The sequence below is a fragment of the Physeter macrocephalus genome, chromosome 11 (genome assembly GCF_002837175.3).
Source record: "Physeter macrocephalus isolate SW-GA chromosome 11, ASM283717v5, whole genome shotgun sequence".
In the NCBI taxonomy this organism is placed as follows: domain Eukaryota; kingdom Metazoa; phylum Chordata; class Mammalia; order Artiodactyla; family Physeteridae; genus Physeter; species Physeter macrocephalus.
Window position 1 is genome coordinate 72,004,926 of NC_041224.1, and position 23,598 is coordinate 72,028,523.

Here is a 23,598-nt window from a genome sequence, read left to right on the forward strand (position 1 = left end):
GGCTAGGTCCGTGAGCCATGGCTGCTGAGCCTGCGCGTCCAGAGCCTGTGCTCCGCAACGGGAGAGGCCACAACAGTGAGAGGCCCGTGTACTGCAAAAAAAAAAAAAAAAAAAAAAAAAATAAGATGTACATGCAACTACACCCAGTGCCTAACACTATGGACTAGGAGTTGACACAACTGTCCTACTCCTCTCTAGGCAGACAACGTCCCCAGGGGAAGGAAGATCTGAGTTTGGACCACTGCCTATGGTGAAACCAATGTCAGCCTTGGTCCAACACCTGGAAGAGATAGAAAGTCACATCTTTTTGAGCATCCTCATTTCCAGAAAGCATCTGAGGTAAGACTACTCAAGTGCCAGGGCACGGAGGTGTGGGGATTGCCTCGGTCGGGTCAATGATGAGACCTCATATGGACCTGAAGAGACATTATGACTTAACAATCATGCTCAGTAGGATTATGCTGAGGCCCAGTGGAGGTGGCCATCCAGGGGCAGGAGTTTGTGAATCCTCCTGTCCCTTCCAAAGTCCTGAGGTGTGGGTGTGGAGGCCCATATCCCTCGAGGAAGCCCTTGAGACTCTACCACGTCAGGGGGCTTCCACGTGGCAAAGACATGGTCCTGTCTTTGGCTTTATTTCCTGATGCCTGGTTCCACAGCCCACCCAAAGGCCATAGGCGGGGCCTGTCCTTAGCTCTTTCTCTTCAAATTATGTCTTTCAGTCAGACGTTCTGGCAAGTGTCTCACCATGGTCTGAATGATTCGAGGAGAGTGGCTCTCTTTGATTTTTAACAGAGGCCCCAGTGGACGTTGGACAGTTGGGGAGGCCCGGACAGTTGGAGAGGCCCATCTCAAAGCTGTCAAGAGGGGGGAAATCCTTTCAGGAACCTCAGTCTTTGCAAAGGGAGGATTTCTGCTGTGGCACCACATCTAAGGACTAGTTTCTCAGCCACTTAAAAGGCTTTCATTAGAACTGAGTTCTAGTCAGCTTGCACATGGAGGCAATGTTTCCTTCCCTGAGCCCCTGGGGAATATCCACACAGGTCTGTGCATACCTGAAGGCAGAGCACGCTGATCTACTGAGGGGACAGTCACTTGTGGTGTGTGCTTTGCAATCTCCAATGAACCACCTGTAGGGAAGACTCATGCCCCAGGACAGGAGAAGTTGAGAGAAGTTGAGAGGCAGGCAAGAACCCATCAACCAGTTTTTGGCAGGTAGCCAAACCAGCCAGGTAGCTGATGGCTATTGAGAGAGTTGCAGGACGGCCCCTAAGCTTAAATGGAGCTTGGCCAGGTCGCTTTCAGGGACCGTGGTGTCTTGGTGAGGTCAATTGTTCCTGATGGGCCCTCTGATGGATTTTCCTTCAACCATTCGGGTCCAATGATTCTCCTGGTGAGTTCTCCCTCTGTGGGAGCCACTGCCTTCTAAGAAAGCACCCTCAAGAGGAAAAACCCCTTCTGAGTGTGCCTTCCTTGTAAGGTGTTGAGAGTCCTTCCGAGCCCTGGTATCATATACATCATGAGGCCCTGTTGCCCAAAGTAGAGTGGTAGACCCATGATGTGAGCCGACGACGGAGTAGTTGCATTGCTGTTATTTGGGTGTCTTCGGCGGATCACAAGAGGGGACACTAAACCAACAGAGGATGGCCTTGTATCTGTCCTTAACGTTCCAATGCAGTGCTTTGCCAGGTTTACTGGTGCTGAGCCCGTGGGCCCGTCTCGAGATATCTGCTTATCCGAGCATCCATTTTGTGGGACTTCATGGCCTCATTTTCTGTGTGTTAGCGGGAAGGTGGCCAAGGCCAATTTCCCATAGGCCATCCGATGCTTGAACAGACCAGGATCGAGCCCGGAGGAAGATGTCGACTCACCAAGAAACGTCCGTAGAGTTTAGCTGACCAAGGAGCCCTCAATCCAGGCCTTCTGATGGGAAAGCCAAAGATGCTCTGCCTTCACCTGGGAGTTTTCAGGGATTCATCAATTCTTCTTTACCAGGCACATTAGTTTAGTACCTATTCATGCACAGATCCAATTGTCCACTGGTTCCTTTATGTTTCAAAGTGTGGATGGAGGGAAGGAGAGAGAAAAGTAGATAGGAAAGTAGGGAGCTAGAAAGGTAGGTAGGTGGATAAGGACGTAGGTAGGTAAATAGTCGTTAGGTATGTGTGTCAGGTAGATGTTTATGTTAATGTGTACACGTACATTTGGTCACATTTTTTGTTCGTGGAAGTGTTCCTGGATGTACAAGACATGTGTTGGTATGTCTTGTATCATTCGATGCATGAAGGTGTACACTCATGACCCCCAATGCCTAAGGGTTGGACTAGGAGGTGACACAGCTGTCCTACTCTCTAGACAGATAACATCCCCAGGGGAAGAAAGATCTGAGTTAGGCCTGTTGCGTATGGAGCAAGGGTTGTCTGCCTTGGTCCAGCACCTGGAAGAGACAGAAACTCACGTCACTTGGGGCATCCTCATTTTCAGAAAGCTTCGGAGGTAAGCCTACTCAGGTCAGGGGGCACGAATGCGTGGGGAGTGCCTCAGTTGGGTCAATGATGTGAACTCGTATTGTTGTTAAGAGAAATGATGGCCTAAAAATCATGTTCAATAGGATTACGCTGAGGCCCAATGGAGGTGGCCGTCCAGGGGCAGGAGGTTGGGGATTCTCCTGTCTCTTCCAGAGACCAGCGGTATGGGTTTGGAGGCCCCCTATCCCTCGAGGAAATCCCTTGAGACTCTACTGAGTCTAGGGGCTTCCACATGGCAAAGACGTAGTCCTGTCTTCACCATGCTTTCCTGATCCCTTGTTCTGATGCCCACCTGGCAGCCATAGGCGGGACCTTTCCTTAGCTCTTTCTCTTCCTATTGTGTCTTTCAGTCAGATGTTCTGGCAAGGGCCTCACCACGGCCTGAATGAATCGAGGTGAGAGACTTTCTTTTTTAGACAGTGGCCCCAGTGGACATTGGACTATGGGGGTGGGTCATCTCAAAGCCTTCAAGAGGGAGGAGTCCTTTTGGGAACCTCAGTCCTCACAAAGCGGGGAACACTGCTTCCCCATCACATCTAAGGACTAGCTTCTCAGGCACTTAAAAGCCTTTCATTAGACCTGTGTTCTAGTCAGGCTGCACATGGAGGCAACGTTTCCTTTCCTGGGCCCCGGTGGAACATCCACACAGGACTGTGTGCACCTCAAGGCAGAGAAAGCTGATCTACTGAGGAGACAGTCACTTTTGGTGTTTCCTTTGCAGTCTCAAAAGGACCATCGGTAGGGAAGAACCAAGCCCCAAGACAGGAGAAATTGAGAGGCAGGCAAGAAACTGTCCACAGAGTTTTGGCAAGTACACGCTGCTGGCTACTGAGAGAGCTGGAGGACAGCCCCTGAGCTTAAATGGAGCTTGGCCAGGTCACTTTCAGGGATGGTGGCATCTTGGTGAGACCAATTACACCTGATGGGACCTCTGATGGATTTTCCTTCGCCCAATCTGGTCCAGTGATTCTCATGGGGAGTTCTTCCTCTCTAGGAGACACTGTCTTCAAAGAGAGCACCCTCAAGAGAAAATAACCCTTCTGAGGGGGCACTCCCAGTAAGGCCATTGAGAGCCCTTCCAAGCCCTGGGATCATCTCGATCGTGAGGCCCTGTTGCCAGAAGTAGAGTGGTGGCCAAATGATGTGGGCTGAGGAGGGAGAAGTTGTACTGCTGTTGTTTGCGGGCATTCGGTGGGCCACTAGAGGGGATACTGCACCAACAGACGATGGCTGTTGTCCCCAGTCTGAAGGTTCCCATTCAGGGCGTTGCCAGGTTGACTGGTGCGAAGCCCATGGGCCCGTCTCCAGATATCTGCTTCTTCAAGCATCCATTCTGTGGAATTCATGACCACGTTTCTTTTGTGTTGGCAGGCAAGTGGCTAAGTCCAATGTCCCATCGGCCACCCTATGCTTGCACAGACCACCATCGAGCCTGGAGGAACATGTCCATTCTGCAAGACACATCTGTAAAGTTTTGCTGGCCAAGAAGCCCTCACCCCAGGACTTCTGATGAAAGGAGAGGCAATGATGCTCTGCCTTCACCTGAGAGTCTTCAGGGATTCATCTATTCTTCCTTCCCGGAAACATTAGTTTAGTACCTATTCATGCACAGATCCAATTGTCCACTGGTTCCTTTATGTTTCTAAGTCTGGATGGAAGGAAGGAGAGAGAAAAGTAAGGATAGGAAGGTAGGGAGCTAGAAAGGTAGGTAGTTGGGTCAGGAGGTAGGCAGGTTGATAATTGTTAGGTATCCATGTCAGGTAGATGCGTACAGGTACATTTGGTCACATTTTGTGGTCGTGGAAGTGTTCCTGGATGTACAAGACATGTGTTGGTATGTCTCATAGCATCATGCGATGCATATAGGGGTACACGCATTACCCCCCAATGCCTAGCGGTATGAACTAGGAGTTGACACAGCTGTCCTACTCCTCTCTAGCCAGATAACATCCCCACGGGAAGGACGATCTGAGTTTGAGCTGCTGCCTATGGAGCAAGCGATGTCAGACTTGTTCCAGCACCTGGAAGAGAAAGAAAGTCACATCCTTTTGGGCATCCACATCTCCAGAGAGCATCTGAGGTAAGCCTACTCAGGTGCCATGGCACCGATGCGTAGGGAGTGCCTCAGCTGGGTCAGTGACGAGAACTCATACGGTCATGAAGAGAGATGAGGACCAAAAATCATGCTCAATAGGATAACGCTGAGGCCCAAAGGAGGTGGCCATCCAGGGGCCAGAGTTTGGGGGAATATCCTTTCTCTTCCAGAGCCCAGGGGTGCGGGTGTGGAGGCCCCCTATCCCTCGAGGAATGCCCTTGAGACTCTACCATGTCTAGGGGCTTCCAAGTGGCAAAGACGTTGTCCTGTCTTCACCTTGCTTTCTTCTTTTTTTTAAATTAATTAATTTATTTTTGGGTGTGTTGGGTCTTCGTCTCTGTGTGAGGGCCTTCTCCAGTCGCGGCGAGCGGGGGCCACTCTTCATCGCGGTGCACGGGCCTCTCACAGTCGCGGCCTCTCTTGTTGAGGAGCACAGGCTCCAGACGCGCAGGCTCAGTAGTTATGGCTCATGGGCCCAGTTGCTCCGCGGCATGTGGGGTCCTCCCAGACCAGGGCTCGAACCCGTGTCCCCTGCATTGGCAGGCAGACTCTCAACCACTGCTCCACCAGGGAAGCCCACCTTGCTTTCTTAATCCCTGTTTCCAATGCCCGCCTGGAGGCCATAGGTGAGGCCTTTCTTTAGCTATTTCCCTTCAAATTGTGATTTTCATTCAGACAATCTGGCAAGGGTCTCCCCACGGCCTGCATGATTCGAGGTGAGTGGCTCTCTTTGATTTTTGGCAGAGTCCACAACGGACGTTGGACTATGGGGGAGGCCCACCTCAAAGCCGTGAAGTGGGGGAGTCTTTTCAGGAACTTCAGTCCTAGGAAAGTGAGGGATTTCTGCTGCAGCACCACATCAAAGGACTAGTTTCTCGGGCACTGAAAAGACTTTTGTTAGACCCGAGTTCTAGTCAGGTTGCACCTGGAGGCAACGGTTCCTTCCCTGGGCCCCTGGGGAACATCCACACAGGTCCCTCCACACCTCAAGGCAAAGCACGCTGATCTACTGAGACAGTTACTTGTGATGTGTGCTTTGCCGTCTCCAAAGAACCATAGGTAGGGAAGAATCATGCCCCAGGCCAGGAGATAGTGAGAGTCATTCAAGAACCCGTCCACCGGGTCTTGGTAGGTACATGCTGTTTGCTATTGAGAAGCTGAAGGGCAGTCCCTGAGCTTTAATGGGACTTGGCCAGGTCACTTTTTTAGGGATGGTGGTGTCTCAGTGAGGCCAGTTGTTCTTGTTGGGGCCTCTGATGGGTTTTGCCTCCCACTCTCATCCAGTGATCCTCCAGGGAGTTCTTCCTCTGTGAGGCCACTGCCTTCGAAGAGAGCACCCTCCAGAGTAGAAACTCCTTCTGACTGTCCATTTCTAGTAAAGCTGTTGAGAGCCCTTAGGAGCCCTGGTATCATCTCCATTGTGAGCCCGTTTCCCTGAAGTAGAGTCATGAGTCCATGATATGGGCTTAGGATGGAGTAATTGCACTGTTGTTGTTTGTAGGCCTTGGGCATGCAATTGATGGAGATGCTGCACCAATAGACAGTAGCTCTTTTCCCAGCCTGAACATTCCCATTCAGGTCTTTGCCAGTTTCACTGGTGCTGAGCCCATTTGCCCATCTCCATATATCTGCTCCCTTGATCATCCAATTTTGGGGACTCATGCCCTCGTTTTTGAGTGTTGGTGGGCAAGTGGCCAAGACCAATGTGCCATCAGCCACCCCGTGCTTGCACAGACCAGGATCGAGCCCGGAGGAACATCTCCATTCCACAAGACACGTCCATAGAGTTTGGCTGACCAAGAAGCCCTCGCCCCAGGCCTTCTGATGGGAGGAGAGCCAATGATGCTCTGCCTTCACCTGGGAGTCTTTAGCAACTCATCAATTCTTCCTTCCCTGATACATTAGTTCTGTACCTATTCATGCACAGATCCATTGGCCAATGGTTCATTTATGTTTGTAAGTCTGGGAGGAGGGAGGAAGACAGAAAAGTAAGGAGATAGGGAGGTAGGGAGTTAGAAAGGTAGGTAGTTGGGTCGGGAGGTAGGTAGGTATTAGCTGTGCATTTCAGGTAGGTGTTTATGTTAATGCATACAGGTACATTTGGTCAGATTTTGTGTTCATGGAAGTGTTTCTGGATGTGCAAGACATATGCTGGTATGTCTCATAGCATCATTTGATGTATATAGGGGTTCATGCATGACTCCCCAGTGCCTAACGGTATAGACTAGGAGTTGACACAGCTGTCCTACTCCTCTCTAGCCAGACAACGTCCCCAGGGGTAAGATGATCTGACTTTGGCCTGGTGCCTATGGGGCAAGAGATGTTAGCCTTGGTCCAGCTCCTGGAAGAGACAGAAAGTCATGTCCTTTGGGCAGCCACATTTCCAGAGAACATCTGAGGTAAGCCTACTCATGTGCCAAGGAACGGATGCATAAGGAGAGCCTCGGTTGGGTCAATTATGAGAACTCTTATGGTCCTGAAGAGAGATGATGACCTAAAAATCATGCTCAGTAGGATTACACTGATGCCCAAAGGAGGTGGCCATTCAGGGCCTGCAGGTTGGGGATTCTCTTGTCCCTTCCAGAGCCCTTGAGTGTGGGTTTGGAGGCCCCCTATTCCTGGAGGAAATCCCTTGGGACTCTACCTTGTCTAGGGGCTTCCACATGGTGAAGATGTGATCCTGTCTTTGGGTTTCTTTCCTGATCTCTGGTTCCTCTGCCTGCCCGGAGGCCATAGGCGGGACCTTTCCTTAGCTCTTCAAATTGTGTCTTTCAGTCAGATGTTCTGGCAAGGCTCTCGCCACAGCCTGAATGATTCGAGGTGAGTGGCTCTCTTTGATTTTTGACAGAGGCCCATTGGAAGTCGGACTATAGGGAAGTCCCACCTCAAAGTCGTCAAGAAGGGGGAGTCCTTTCGGGAAACTCAGTCCTTGCAAAAGTGGGGATTTCTGCTGTGGCACCACATATAAGGACCAGTTTCTCGGGCACTGAAAAGCCTTTAATTAGACTTGAGTTCCAGTCAGGTTGCACCTGGAGGCAACGTTTCCTTCCCTGTGGGCCCCTGGGGAACATCCACACAGGTCTGTGCGCACCAGAAGGCAGAGCACGCTGACCTACTGAAGGGACAGTCACTTGTGGTGTGTGCTTTGCCGTCTCCAAAGAACCATCAGTAGGGAAGAATTGTGCCCCAGGACAGGAGAAGTTGAGAGGCAGGCAAGAACCCGTCCACTGGGGCTTGGTAGGTAGATGCTGCTGGCTATTGAGAAGCTAAAGAGCGGCCCCTGAGCTTTAATGGGAGTTGGCCAGGTTACTTTCAGGTATGGTGGGGTCTCGGTGAGGCCAGTTCTTCCTGATGAGACCTCTGGTGGATTTTGCTTCACCCACTAGTGCCCATTGAGTCTCCTGGGGAGTTCTTCCTCCCCAGGAGCCCCTGCCTTCAAAGACAGCACCCTCAAGAGGAGAAACCCCTTCTGAGTGTGCATTCCTAGTAAGGCTGTTGAGAACCTTCCAAGCCCTGATATAATCTCCATCGTGAAGGCCTGTTTACCAAAGAAGAGGGGTGGCCCCATGACATGGGCTGAGGAGGGAGTACTTGCATTGCTGTTGTTTGGGGGCCTTCCGTGGGCAACAAGAAGGGACGCTGAACCAACAGACGATGGCTCTTGTCCCTGGCCTGAATGTTCCCATGCAGGTCTTTGCCAGGTGGACTGCTGCTGAGCCCATGGGCCCATCTCCAGATATCTGATTCTTCCAGCATCCATTCCGTGGGACTTCCTGGTCTCATTTTCTGTGTGTTGGTGGGAAAGTGGTCAAGCCCAGTGTCCCATCAACCACCCCATGATTGCACAGACCAGGATCGAGCCCAGAGGAACATCTCCATTCCGCAAGACATGTCCATAGAGTTTTATTGGCCAAGAAGCCCTTGCTCCAGGTCTTCTGATGGGAGGAGAGCCAACGATGCTGTGCCTTCACCTGGGAGTCTTTAGTGATTCGTCAATTCTTCCTTCCCTGACACATTAGTTATGTAACTATTCATACACAGATCCACTTGTCCACTGGTTCCTTTATGTTTGTATGTATGTATGGAGGGAGGGAGAGAGAAAGGCAAAGAGGTAGAGAGGTGGGGAGCTAGAAATGTAGGTACGTGGGTTGGTAGGTAAGTAGGCAGATAGGTAGGTAGATGAGTGTTAGGTATGTGTTTCAGGTAGGTGTTTATGTTAATGCATACAAGTACATTTGGGCATACTTTGTGTTCGTAGAAGTGTTCCTAGATGTACAAGGCATCTGTTGATATGTCTCGTAGCATCATTCGATGCATGTACATGTACACGCATGACCCCCTAATGCCAATGGTTATGGACTTGGAATTGACACAGCTGTCCTGCTGCTCTCTAGCCAAAGTCCCCATGGGAAGGAAGATCTGAGTTTGGTCCACTGCCTATGGAGCAAGCGATGTTAGCTTTTGTCCACCACCTGTAAGAAACAGAAACTCAGTTCCTTTTAGGCATCCTCATTTCCAGAAAGCATGTGAGGTAAGCCTACTCACATACCAGGGCACGGATGAGTGGGGAGTGCCTCGGTTGGTTCAAAGATGAGAACTCATATGGTCCTGAAGAGACATTATGACCTTACAATCATGCACAATAGGATTACACTGAGGCCCAAAGGAGGTGGCCATCCAGGGGCCAGAGTTTAGGGATTCTTCTGTCCCTTCCAGAACCCTGGAGTGTGGGTGTAGAGGCCACCTATACCTGGAGGAGAGACCTTGGGAGTCTACCATGTCTAGAGGCTTCCACGTGGCAAAGACGTGATCCTGTCTTCAGCTTTCTTTCCTGATCCCTGGTTCCACTGCCTGCCCAGAGGCCCTAGATGGTGCCTTTCCTTAGCTCTTTCTCTTCAAATTGTGTCTTTCAGTCAGACGTTCTGGCAAGGGTCTCGTCACAGCCAGAATGATTTGAGTGAGTGGTTGTCTTTGATTTTTGACAGAGGCTTCAATGGACTTTGAGTTATGGGGGAGGCCCACGTCAAAGGCGTCAAGAGGGGGTAGTCCTTTCTGGAACCTCAATCCTCACAAATGGGGGATTTCTGCTATGGCAACACATCTAAGGACTCAGATCTTGGGCAATGAAAAGCATTTCGTTAGACCTGAGGTCTAGTCAGACTGCACATGGAGACAACATTTCCTTCCCTGGACCCCTGGGGAACATCCACACTGGTCCGTGCCCACCTCAAGGCAGAGCACACTGATCTACTGAGGGGACAGTCACTGTTATGTGTGCTTTGCCATCTCCAAAGAACCATCTGTAGGGAAGAATCATGCCCCAGGCCAGGGGGTGGTGAGAGGCATTCAAGAACCCGTCCACTTGCTCTTGGCAGGTAGACGCTGTTTGCTTTTGAGAAGCTGAAGGGCGGCCCCTGAGCTTTAATGGGACTTGGCCAGGTCACTTTTAGGGATGGTGGTTTCTCAGTGAGGCCAAATGTTCCTGATGGGCCCTCTGATGGGTTTTGCCTCCCACTCCCGTCCAGTGATCCTCCTGGGGAGCTCTTCCTCTGTGGGAGCCAATGCCTTTGAAGAGAGCACCCTCCAGAACAGAAACTCCTGACTGTCCATTTCTAGTAAAGCTGTTGAGAGCCCTTAGGAGCCTTGATATCATCTCCACCGTGAGCCCCTATATGCTTGAAGTAGAGGTGTGGCCCCATGATATGGGCTTAGGATGAAGTAATTGCATTGCTGATGTTTGTAGGCCTTAGGCATGCCATGGATGGAGACGCTGCACCAAGTCAGTGGTTCTTTTCCCGGCCTGAACATTCCCATTCAGGGCTTTGCCAGTTTCAATGGTGCTGAGCCCATTTGCCCATCTCCATATATCTGCTTCCTTGATCATCCAATTTTGGGACTCATGTCCTCGTTTTTTGAGTGTTGGTGGGCAAGTGGCCAAGCCCAATGTGCCATCAGTCGTGCTTGCACAGACCAGGATCGAGCCCAGAGGAATATCTCTGTTCCCCAATACTCATTCTTAGAACTTTGCTGGCCGAGAATCTCTCACTTTAGAAGGAGAGCCAATGATGCTCTGCCTTCTCTTGGAAGTTTTTTAGGGATTCGTCATTTCTACATATCTTGACACGTTATTTATATATACATTCATGCACTGATCCACTCGTCCACTAGTTCCATCATGTTTGTAATAATGTATGGAGGGTTGGAGGGAGGGAGAAAAGTAAGGATTTAGGGAGGTAAGGAGTAGAGAGATAGGTATGTGCTTTGGTAGGTATGTAGGTAGATACTTAGGTTTTAGGTATGCATTTCAGCTACTTGTTTATGTAATGTGTTTAGGTGCATTTTGTCACTCTGTGTTCCTGAATGTATCACTGTTGGTGTGTCTTGTAGCATCATTTGATCCATGAAGGTGTATCATGCATGACCACCAATTCCTAAAGTAATGGAGTAGGAGTTCTCACTGCTGTCCTACTCCTCTCTATCCAGACAACTCCCCAGAGGAATTCAGTTCCTTGTTTGGTCTGCCTCCCGTGGGTCAATCAATGTCAGCCTTGGTCCAGCACCTGGAAGAAACAGATACCCACTTCCTTTTGGGCACCCTCGTTTCCAGAAAGCATCTGAAGTAAGGCTACTCAGGTGCCAGTGCACCAATGTGTGAGGAGTGCCTTGGTTGGGTCTATGATGAGAACTCATATGGTCCTGAAGAGAGGATGACCTAAATGTCATGCTCAGTAGGATTACACTGAGGCCCAATGGAGGTGGCCATCCATGAGCAGGAGGTTGGGGATCCCCCCATGTCCCTTACAGAGCCCTGGGCTGTGGGTATGGAGGAAGGAAAGCCCTTGAGACTCTACTCTGTTTAGGGGCTGCCACGTGGCCAAGACGTGGTCTTGTCTTTGACTTTCTTTCGTGATCCCTAGTTCCACAGCCCTCCCAGATGCCATAGGCGTGGCTTTTCCTTATCTCTTTCTTTTGATTTGTGTTTTTCTCTTATACCTTCTGGCAAGGTTTTTCCTCGACCTGAATGTTTCGAGGTGAGAAACTATCTTTGGTCCTTGACACGGCTTCAGAGGACTTTGTACTATGAGGGAGGCCCATCTTAAAACATCTGGAGGGGGGAGTTATTTTGGGAACTGCAATCCTCATAAAGATGGGATTCCTTCTCTGGTGCCATTTCTACATTCTAGGATCTCAGGCTCTGAATAGTCTTTTGTTAGATTTGAATTCTGGTCAGATTGCACATGGAGTCAATGTTTCCTTCCCTGGAACCCTGAAATACATCTCCACACATTTCTGCACATTTGGAGGCATAGAATGCTGTTCTATTGAGGGGACAGCCACTTGTGGTGTGTGCTTTGTTGTCTCCCAAGAATCTATTATATGGTATGATCTAGCCCCAGCCTGGACTCATCCAGATGCATTCATGAACCAGTCCACCGATCTTGGTTTGTAGACACTGCTGGCTATTACTTGAGCTGAAATGTGGCCCCTGATATTATGTAGGGCTTTGCCAGGACATTTTCAGGGATAGTGGGCTCTCATTAATGCCAGTTGCTTTTGATAGGCCCTTCTCTTTGTTTTCCTACTTTCAGTGGGGCCCACTGCATTTCATGTGGAATCTTTTTCTCTGTGGACATTGCCCTCTTATATTGCCTCCCACCCCCACAGTTCTGGAAAATCTGTTTACAACTCTTTGGTGCCATTGTATCATCTCCAACGTTAGACCATTTTGAGGCATGATTTAGAGTGGTGACCCAAGATGTGGTCCTAGGCGGGGAGTAGTTGCCTCTCTGTTTTTTGTTGTTCATTGTCTGGCCATGGATGGGGTCCCAAAACTAAAAGCTGATGGCTCTCTTTTCAGGTCTGAAAGTGCCCTTGCATGTTTTTACCAGTTTGACTGATGGTGAGCCCATGAGCCAGTCTTCAGATATTTGCTTCCTAGAGCATAAATCCACGTGACTTCACAGCCACATTGTCCGTGTGTTTATTGACAAGAATACAACCCCAATGTCCTGTCTGCTACCTATTGTTTTAAGAGACAATGAAGAACCAGTATGAATTTCTTCATTCTTTAATCATCCTATGTTGAATGAATCACCTATTGCATAATTAATTATTCTTTTTGTGCATTTAATGTATATTTATCTTTAGATATGAAGGAATGTCAAACATAAGTCATTTACCTATAAAAATTTTATGTCTAATCATTTAATACTTTCCATTATTTTTCTTTTAGTTAAAGACTATTTAGTAAGATGACTTTTTGGATATTGTTTTTGACTGTACTTTTACCATCAGATCTTCCTGCATTCAATCTGGTCACTTGTACACCAAAATTAAAGCTTTCCATTCTGGGTAAGAGTTTTCTGGAACTGTTTTATTTATATTTGTGAATAGTCATGTTTTGTGTTTTTGATAAAAATTAGTTATTTCTTCAACAAATTCTTAATATCTGATCTTAATTAGCAGGAAGTTTCCAAATGTTTCAGTTTGATTTTAGTACTCTTCAGTTTTTAATTCTTTGGAATTTTGATACTAATTCATGGTGCTTTTTGTTCTCATTTTCTCTTTCTGCATGTCTGGTTAATAGGTGATATCCCAGTCTATGATGTTATGTGAGTGACAGCACCAATGTACCACGTGGTGGCTGTAAAATTCCAAATAGAACATTGGACAAGTGAAAATCAGGGCTCTCTGATAGTTTTATTCAATTGGGAAACATAAATATTATAATGGGTTTTCTTCTCATAAAAGACTGGCCTACTTTCCAAGATTCTTATGAGAAATTTTTTGTTTTTCTTCTGAATTTGCTTTAATTGAAGCTTGAGAAGTTTTGTTATTCTATGATGATATTTATTATAACCTAAAAATTTTTAGACATATTCATTCCTATTGTATATTTCCAGGGTGGTTATAGTGTTGTGATATGTTTTAATCATTGGCAAACTACTCACAATTAAGAGACCCAGGCAATTGGTGTCTCAAGCTTGAGATTCATATATATGCTTTGCCTATGATATGTGATCTTGGAAAAAATATATGCAAACTGATATCCCTTTTAATGTTTCTGACTTTTACATTGCTTTACTTCTTTCCTTAGAAAGGAAGTACATGATGTGATAATTATTATTTTTCTTGATATTGCATCCTTGAAGATATGCAAGTCCAAGGACTTGTCAAATATCTATTTGTTTATGTCTGTGATTGATATATGTCTAGTCTACAACAGAAGTATTTTGGACTTTTTAGAGTTAGAAAAATATTCCTTGTGTAAAAATTATAGAATAGTCCACATGAACAATACATACATGACAGATATAGTTCTCATCCCTGACTAGTGTTATTTTCAAATTGAATAATAATGAAAAAATGAAATCTCAATCTCCTGAAACACCTGAAACCCAGGAATGTTGTAATAAATGTTCCAGTCTCCAGTTTACTCTGACACCAGGGCTTAAGGATACATATGTCTGGTAAGAATTTTCAGGACAAAAAGATTATATCTGTGGGTAGTTTTATAGTTCAAATCAATAAGAGCTTTTCTTTTTCCCCAGAATTATTGAGGAATAACTGACAAATATAATTGAATATATTTTAGGTGTACAACATGATGGTTTGATACACTCTACATCATAATATAAATACCAAGATCCAGACAATTAACACATCCATCCCCCACCCCACAGTTAATTCATGTGTGTGTGTGTTGAAAATGCTTAAGATCTTCCCCAAAATTTCAAGTATGCAATACTGTATTCTTAACTATATTCACCATGCTGTATATTAGATCTATATACTAGATTAGATTAGTTACTAATCTAGTAACTAAAAGTTTGTACCCTTTGATCTGTATCTTCCTAATTCCCCCTCCCTTCTATCCCCTGGTATTCTATTCTCTGTGTCTACAAAATTGGCCTTTTAAAAGATTCTACATATAAGTGATACCATACTGTATTTTTGTATCTCTGTCTGGGTGTTTTCATTTCGCATACTGCCCTCCAGGTTCATCCATGTAATCACAAATCACATAATTTTCTTATTTTCTATGCATAATATTTCATTATTTTATATATGTATACACTTTCTTTTTCAATTCATCTATGAATGGACATTTTTTCCATATTTTGCCTGTTGTAAATAATGCTACAAAGAACATGGAAGTGCAGATATCTCTTTGAGATAATGATTTCATTTCCTTTGGCTATATACCCAGGAGTCAGATTGCTGGATCATATAATCTTCTATTTTAAATTTGTTGAGAAAACTCCATACTGTTTTTCATAATGGTGATAACTCATTGTAGTTTTTATTTGCATTTCCCTAATGATTAATTATATTGAGCTTCTTTTGCATTTGTCTTCATTGGAAAAATATATATTCAGGTCTTTTGCCCATTTTTAATTGAATGATGATGATTGCTATTGAGTTATACGAGTTCCTTTTGTATTTGTGTATTCATCATTTATCACATACATGGTTTGCAAATATTTTCTCCCATTCTGTAGGTTGTCTTTTCAATTTACTAGTTATTTCCTTTGTTGTGCAGAAGCTTTTCAATTTGATGTAGTCCTACTTCTTTAGTTTTATTTTTGTTGCCTGCACTTTTAGTATCATATCAAAAATTTATGGCCAAAACCAACATCAAGAACCCTTTTACCCATGTTTTCTTCTAGGAGTTTTATGGTTTCAGGTCTTATGTTTAAGTATTTAATACATTTTGTGTTAACATTTGTAAGTGGTGTAAGGTAGGGGTCCAGTTTCATGCTTTTGCATGTGGTGATAGAGTTTTCTCAACACCACTGGTTGAAGAGACTATTTTTCCATTGTGTATTCTTAGTTCCCTTGTTGAAGGTCTGTTGAATATATATGTGTGGGTTTATTTCTGGGCTCACTATTCTGTTCAATTGATCTATATATTTGTCTTTATGCTGGTAACATACTTTTTAAATTATTGTAGCTTTTATTTTATTTTTAAAATTTTACTTCATATTGAAGTATAGTTGATTTACAATGTTGTGTTAGTTTCTGGTGTACAGCAGAGTGATTTAGTTATACATATATCTATTATTTTTCACATTTTTTCCCATACAGGTTATTACGAGTATTGAGTAGAGTTTCCTGTGCTATACAGTAGGTCTTGTTGATTATCTATTTTATATATAGTAGTGAGTGTATCTGTTAATCCCAAACTCCTAATTTATCCCTCCCCCCCACCTTTCCCCTTTGGTAATCATAAGTTTGTTTTCTAAGTCTGTGAGTCTGTTTCTGTGTGGAAATATGTTCTTTATCCCTCCCCCCCACCTTTCCCCTTTGGTAATCATAAGTTTGTTTTCTAAGTCTGTGAGTCTGTTTCTGTTTTGTAAATAAGTTCATTTGTATAATGTTTTAGATTCCATATATAAGTGATAACATATGATAATTGTCTTTCTCTGTCTGACTTACTTTACTCAGTAAGATAATCTCTAGGTTCATCCATGTTGCTGCAAGTGGCTTTATTTCATACTTTTTATGGCTGAGTAATATTCTATTGTATATATATATCACATCTTCTTTATTCATTCATCTGTCAATGGACATTTAGGTTGTTTCCATGTCTTGGGTATTGTAAATAGTGCTGCAATGAACACTGAGGTGCATGTATCTTTTCAGATTATGGATATATATTCTCTGGATATATGCCCAGTAGTGGGATTGTTGGATCATATGGTACATCTATTTTTAATTTTTAAGGAACTTCCATACTATTCTCTATGGTGGCCATACCAATTTACATTCCTACCAACAGTGTAGGAGGATTCCCTTTTCTCCACACCCTCTCTAGCACTTATTGTTAATAGACTTTTTCATGAAGGTTTTTCTAACTGGTGTGAAGTGATACTTCATTGTAGCTTTAATTTGTATTTCTGTAATAATTAGCAATGTTGAGCATTTTTTCACATGCTTTTTGGTCATCTGTATGTCTTCTTTGGAGAAATGTCTATTCACATCTTCAGCCCATTTTTTTTATTGTGTTGTTTGTTTTTCTATATTGAGCTGCCTGAGCTGTTTGTATATTTTGGAAACTAAGCCCTTGTCAGTTGCATCATTTGCAAATATTTTATCCCATTCTGTGGATTGTCTTTTCATTTTGTTTATGGTTTCCCTTGCTGTGAAAAAGCATTTATGCTTAATTAGGTCCTATTTGTTTATTTTTGTTTTTATTTTCATTACTCTAGATGATGGATCCCAAAAGATATTGCTGCAATTTATGTCAAAGAACGTTCTGCCTATATTTCCCTCTAAGAGTTTTATAGTATCTTGTCATACATTTAGGTATTTAATCCATTTTGAGTTTATTTTTGTGTATGGTGTTAGAGAATGTTCTGATTTCACTCTTTTACATGTAACTGTCTGGCACCATTTATTGAAGAGGTTGTCTTTTCTCCATTGTATAGTCTTGACTACTTTGGCATAGATAAGTTGACCATAGGTGTACGGGTTTATTTCTGGGATTTCTATCCTGTTCCATTGATTTATAAGTCTGTCTTTGTGCCAGTACCAAACTGTTTTGATTACTGTAGCTTTGTAGTATAGTCTGAAGTCAGGGAGCCTGATTCCTCCAGTTCCTTTTTTCTTTCTCAAGATTGCTTTGGATATTTGAGTCTTTTATGTTTCCATACAAAGAAAAACATTTTTTTTTGTTCTAGATCTGGAAAAAATGTCATGGGTAATTTGATAAGGATTACATTGAATCTGTAAATTACCTTGGATAGTATAGTCATTTTGACAATATTGATTCTTCCAATCCAAGAACATTGTATATCTTTCCACCTGTGTGTGTCATCTTTGATTTCTTTTATCAGCATCATATATTTTTCTGAATACAGGTCTTTTGCCTCCTTAGATAGGTTTATTCCTAGGTATTTTATTCTTTTTGATGCAGTGGTAAAGGGGATTGCTTCCTTAATTTCTCATCATTCCTTGCTAGTGTATAGAAATGCAAGAGATTTCAGTGTGTTAATTTTGTATCCTTCAACTTTACTGAATTCATTGATGAGCGCTAGTAGTTTTCTGCTAGCATCTTTAGGATTTTCTAAGTATAGTGTCATGCATCTGCGAACAGTGACAGATTTACTTCTTCTTTTCCAATTATTTCTTTTTCTTCTCTGATTGCCATGGCTATGACTTCCAAAACTATGTTGAATAAAATTGGTGAGAGTGGACATCCTTGTCTTGTTACTGATCTTACAGGAAATGCTTTCAGCTCTCAACATTAAGTATGATGTTAGCTATGGGTTTGTCATATATGGTCTTTATTATGTTGAGGTAGGTGTCCTCTCTGTCCACTTTCTGGAGAGTTATTATCATAAATGAGTGTTGAACTTTGTCAAATTATTTTTTGGCTTCTATTGAGATGATCATATGGTTTTTTTCCTTCAATTTTTTAATGTGGTGCATTACACTGATTGATGGATTGATCCCTTGATCATTATGTAGTGTCCTTCTTTGTCTCTTGTAACAGTCTTTATTTTTTGTCTGACATGAGTATTGCTGCTCCAGCTTTCTTTTGAAAGCTGTGGATTTGTGGATATTGAAAAATTCTTGAATCCCTGGGAAACATCCCACTTGATCATGGTATATGATCCTTTATTACGTATTGTTGGATTTGGTTTGCTAGTATTTTTGTTGAGGGTTTTTGCATCTATGTTCCTTGGTGATTTGGCCTATAATTTTCTTTTTTTGTGGTATCTTTGTCTGGCTTTTGTATCAGGGTGATGGTGGCCTTGTAGAATGAGCTTGGGAGTGTTCTTTCCTCTGCAATTTTTTGGAAGAGTTTTAGAAGGATAGATGTTAACTCTTCTGTAAAAGTTTGATAGAATTCGCCTGTGAAACTATCTGGTCCTGGACTTTTGTTTGCTGGAAGATTTTTCATCACAGTTTCAATTTCAGTACTTGTGATTGGTCTGTTTATATTTTCTATTTCTTCCTGATTCAGTCTTGGAAGGTTGTACCTTTCTAAGAATTTGTCTATTTCTTTTAGGTTCTCCATTTTATTGGTGTATATTTGCTTGTAATAGTCTCTTATGATCCTCTGTATTTCTGTGGTGTCAGTTGTAACTTCTCCTTTCTCCTTCCTAATTTTATTGATTTGAATCCTCTCCCCCTTTTTCTTAATGAGTCTGGCTAAATGTTTATCAATTTGGTTTATCTTCTCAAAGAACCAGATTTTAGTTTCATTGATCTTTGCTATTGTTTCCTTGGCTCTATTTCAATTATTTCTGCTCTGATCTTTATGATTTCTTTCCATCTACTAACTCTGAGTTTTGTTTGTTATTTTTTCTCTAGTTGCTTTAGGTGTAAGGTTACGTCATTCATTTGGGATTTTTCTTGTTTCCTGAGGTGAGATTGTATTGCTATATACTTCTCTGTTAGAAATGCTTTTGTCATGTCCCATAGGTTTTGGATCATGGTGTTTTCTTTTTTGTTTGCCTCTAGGTATTTTTTATTTCCTCTTTGATAATGTGTTTTCTGCTTGGATGGAATGCTCTATAAATATCAATTAAGTGTATAATGTGTCACTTAATGCCTATGTTTCCTTATTGCTTTTCTGTCTGGATGGTCTGTCCATTGATGTAAGGGGGGATGTTAAAGTCCCCCACTATTATTGTGTTACTGTCAATTTCTCTTTTTATGGCTGTTAGCATTTGCCTTATATATTGAGGTGTTCCTATGTTGGATGCATATATATTTACAAAAGTTATATATCCTTCTTGGATTAATCCCTTGGTCATTATATAGTGTCCTTCTTTGTCTCTTGTAACAGTCTTTATTTTAAGTCTATTTTATCTGATATGAGTATTGCTACAGCAGCTTTCTTTTGATTTCCATTTGAATGGAATAACTTTTTCCATTCCCTCACTTTTGTTCTGTATGTGTCCCTAGATCTGAAGTGGGTTTCTTGTAGACAGCATATATACAGGTCTTGTTCTTGCGTCCATTCAGCCAGTTTGTGTCTTTTGGTTGGAGCATTTAATCCATTTACATTTAAGACAATTACTGATATGTTTGTTCATAATGCCATTTTGTTTATTGTTTTGAATTTGTTTTTGTAGTTTTTTTTCTTCTCTTCCTCTTTTGTTCCTTTCTCTTCTGATGTGATGACTATGTTTAGTGTTGTATTTGGATTCCTTTTTCTTTAGTGTGTGTATTTATTGTAGTTTTTTGGTTTGTCATTACCATGAGGTTTTGATATAGCCGTCTATATATATAAAAAATTGTTTTAAGTTGCTGGTCTTTTAAGTTCCAATGCATGTTCAATATCCTGCATTTGTACACTCCTCATAATTGCTCGTTTTGATATCATATTTGTGTGTGGATGATTTCCTACCTTTACTTTTTCTTTGCCTTTACCAGTGAGCTTTCCCATTTGTAATTTTTTTATTTCTAGTTGTGGTCTTTTCTTTTCCACCTAGAGAACTTCCTTTAGCATTTGTTGTAAAGATGGTTTGCTGGTGCTGAATTCTCTTGGAGTTTGCTTGTCTGTAAATCTTTTGATTTCTCTGTTGAATCTGAATGAGGGCCTTGATGGTAGAGTATTATTTTTTGTAGGTTTTTCCCTTTTATCACTTGAAATATATCATGCCACTCCCTTCTGGCCTGCAGAGTTTCTGCTAAAAAATCAGCTAATAACCTTATGGGAATTCCCTTGTATGTTATTTGTTGTTTTTCCCTTGTTGCTTTTAATATCTTCTCTTTGTGTTTATTTTTTTTCAGTTTGATTAATATGTGTCTCCACATGTTCCTCCTTGGGTTTATCCTGCCTGGGACTCTCTGCACTTGCTGGACTTGGGTGATTGTTTTCTTTCCCTTGTTAGGGAAATTTTCAGCTATTATCTCTTCAAATATTTTCTCAGGCCCTTTCTCTCTCTCTTCTTCTGGGACCCATATAATGTGAATGGTGGTGCATTTAATGTTGTCCCAGAGGCCTCTTAAACTGTCCTTATTTCTTTTTGTTCTTTTTTCTTTATTCTTTTTTGCAGCAGTGATTTCCACCTTTCTGTCTTCCAGCTCATTTATCTGTTCTTCTGCCTCATTTATTCTGCTATTGATTCCTTCTGGTGTATTTTTCATTTCAATTATTTTATTGTTCATCTCTATTTTTTCTTTATATCTTCTAGCTCTTCATTAAACATTTCTTGTATCTTCTCAGTCCATGCCTCCATTCTTTTTCTGATATCTTGGATCATCTTTATTATCATTAGTCTGAATTCTTTTTCAGGTACATTGCCTATCTCCACTTCACTTAGTTGTTCCTCTGGAGTTTTATCTTGTTCCTTCATCTGGAACAGATTCCTCTGCCATCTTATTTTGTCTAACTAATCTGCAGGCTGCAAGATTGTAGTTCCTCTTTCTTCTGGTGTCTGCCCCCTTGTGGATGAGGCTTGTTCAGGCTACCTGGTGGGAGGGACTGGTGCCCGCCCTCTGGTAGGTGAAGCTAGGTTTTGTCTCTCTGGTGGACAGGGCCATGACAAGGTGTGTGTTTAGTGGTGGCTGTGGCCTCAGAAAGACTCTAAGTAGCCTGTCTGCTAATGGGTGGGGTTGTGTTCCGGCCCTGTTGGTTGTTTGGCCTGAGGCATCCTAGCACTGGAGCCTAAGGGCTCTTGGGTAGGGCCACATCTTGGCATCTAAACGGCCTCTAGAACAGCTCATGCCAATGAGTATTCCCCAGTACCTCCACCACCAGTGTCCTTGTCACCTTAGTGAGCCACAGTCACCTCACGCCTCCTCAGGAGACCCTCCAAGTCCAGCAGGTAGGTCTGGCCCAGGCTCCTCTGAAGTCACTCCTTTTACCCCTGGTCCTGGTGCACACAAGAATTTATGTGCACCCTCCAAGAGTGTAGTTTCTGTTTCTTGAAATCTTGTGGAGTTCCTGCAATCAAGCCCCACTGACCTCCAAAGCCAAATGCTGTGGGGGCTCCTCCACCCGATGCCAGACCCCAGACTAGGGAGTCTGACGTGGGGCTCAGAACTCTCACTCTTGTGGGAGAACCTCTTCAGTATAATTATTTTCCAGTTTGCGGGTCACCCACCTGGTGGTTATGGGATTTGATTGTATCGTGAATGTGCCTGTCCTACCATCTTGTTGTGGCTTCCTCTTCAGAAGGAGAATATCCTTTCTCTAGGTTCCAGTCTTTTTTGTCAATGGTTGTTCAGCAGTTTGTTGTGATTTTGGTGTTTTCATGAGAGTAGGTGAGATCAGGTCCTTCTACTCCACTATCAGCCTTGTATCCAGGCTGCTGGCTCCCTCAGGTCAGTTCAGCTCTCACCACATGAGACATCTGAAAGATTGAACTGGGCAGCTCAGCCCTTGAATAGCCATTCCACTCCTGTGAAGATATTTTCTGAATAAGCATTCAGCAACCATGCTAGCTTCAGAGCAGTAAGTACAGTTGTCCCTCGGTGTCCACAGGGGATTTGTTCCAGGACCCATGAGGATAATAGAATCCTGGGATGCTCAAGTCCCTTACATAAAATGGTGTCACTGTAGCTTTTAATTTATTTTATTTTTTATTGAAATACAATTGATGTATAATATTATTAGTATTGGGTGAACTAACAGTCATTTGACATTTATTACATACACTATGAAATAATCACAATAAATCTAGTAACCATTTGTCCTCATATAAAGTTATTACAATGTTATTGACCATATTCCTTATGCTATATACTACATTCCCCTGGTTTATTTAGTTTATAATTGAAAATTTATACCTCTTAATTCCCTTCACCTGTTTTGCTCATCCCCCACCCATCATCCCTCTGGAAACCACCCATTATTTTTCTCTGTATCTGTGAGTCTGTTTTTATTTTGGTTTTTTGTTTGTATTGTTAATTGAGTCCAAAGATAATTGAGATCATATGGTATTTGTCTTTATCTATTTGACTTAATTCACTTAACATAATGCCCTATAGGTCCATCCATGTTTTCATAAATGTCAAGATTTCATTCTTTTAATGGATGAATAATATTCCATTGCATATATATACCATATCATTTTTATTCATTCACCTATCAAAGGACACTTAAGCTGTTTCCACATCTTGGCTTTATAAATAATGCTGCAATAAATATTGGGGTGCATCTACATTTTTTTGAAATAGAGTTTTTTTTTTCTTTGTGTAAATACTCAGAAGTTAAATTGCTGGATTATATAACAGTTGTATTTTAAATCTCTTGAGGAACCTCCATAATGTTTTCCATAGTGGCTGCCCCAATTTGCAATCCCACCAACAGTGCATGAGAGTTCACTTTTCTTTATTTTTCTCAATAATTTTTTAAAATAAATTTCTTTATTTTTTGGCTGCATTGGTTTTTGTTGCTGGGCACAGGCTTTCTCTAGTTACGGTGAGCATGGGCTACTCCGCTATGGTACACAGGCTTCTCATTGCAGTGTCTTCTCTTGTTGCAGAGCACAGGCTCTAGGTGTGCAGGCTTCAGTAGTTGTGGCAACAGGCTCAGTAGTTGTGGCTCATGGGCTCTAGAGTACAGGCTCAGCAGTTGTGGTGCACGGACTTAGCTGCTCCACTGCACGTAGAATCTTCCCAGACCAGGTCTCAAACCCATGTCCCCTGCATTGGCAGGCAGATTCTTAACCACTGTGCCACCAGGGAAGTCCCAAGAGTTCACTTTTCACCACATCCTCACCAACACTTATTTGTTGTCTTTTTGATTATTTAATGCCATTCTGATAGGTGTGAGGTGGTATCTCATGTTTTTTAATTGCATTTCCCTGATGTTTAGTAATGTTGAGCATCTTTTCATGTATCTGTTAAACATCTGTATATCTTCTTTGGAAAAATGGCTGTTCAGGTCCTCTGCTCGTTTTTTTATTGGGTGGTTTTTTTTTTTTGATGTTCAGTTGTATGAGTTTATTACATACTTTGGATATTAACTTCTTATCAGATATATCATTTGAAAATTTCTTCTACCATTTATTA

The 23,598-nt window shown here is 43.0% G+C and overlaps 6 non-coding genes across 6 annotated transcripts; all 6 read left to right on the forward strand.

Moving 5' to 3' along the window:
* Nucleotides 1–389: 389 nt before the first annotated feature.
* Nucleotides 390–470, forward strand: LOC112061897 (small nucleolar RNA SNORD115). The gene has a single exon (XR_002890424.1). It is a non-coding gene; the product is annotated as a small nucleolar RNA SNORD115 (small nucleolar RNA).
* A 2,073-nt stretch (nt 471–2,543) lies between these two features.
* On the forward strand, nt 2,544–2,624 carry LOC112061896 (small nucleolar RNA SNORD115). Its single transcript, XR_002890423.1, has one exon. It is a non-coding gene; the product is annotated as a small nucleolar RNA SNORD115 (small nucleolar RNA).
* Nucleotides 2,625–4,655: 2,031 nt separating this feature from the next.
* On the forward strand, nt 4,656–4,735 carry LOC112061898 (small nucleolar RNA SNORD115). The gene has a single exon (XR_002890425.1). It is a non-coding gene; the product is annotated as a small nucleolar RNA SNORD115 (small nucleolar RNA).
* Nucleotides 4,736–7,069: 2,334 nt separating this feature from the next.
* On the forward strand, nt 7,070–7,150 carry LOC112061895 (small nucleolar RNA SNORD115). Its single transcript, XR_002890422.1, has one exon. It is a non-coding gene; the product is annotated as a small nucleolar RNA SNORD115 (small nucleolar RNA).
* Nucleotides 7,151–9,201: 2,051 nt separating this feature from the next.
* LOC112061900 (small nucleolar RNA SNORD115) lies at nt 9,202–9,282 on the forward strand. The gene has a single exon (XR_002890427.1). It is a non-coding gene; the product is annotated as a small nucleolar RNA SNORD115 (small nucleolar RNA).
* Nucleotides 9,283–11,289: 2,007 nt separating this feature from the next.
* Nucleotides 11,290–11,368, forward strand: LOC112061899 (small nucleolar RNA SNORD115). The gene has a single exon (XR_002890426.1). It is a non-coding gene; the product is annotated as a small nucleolar RNA SNORD115 (small nucleolar RNA).
* The last annotated feature ends 12,230 nt before the right edge of the window (nt 11,369–23,598 follow it).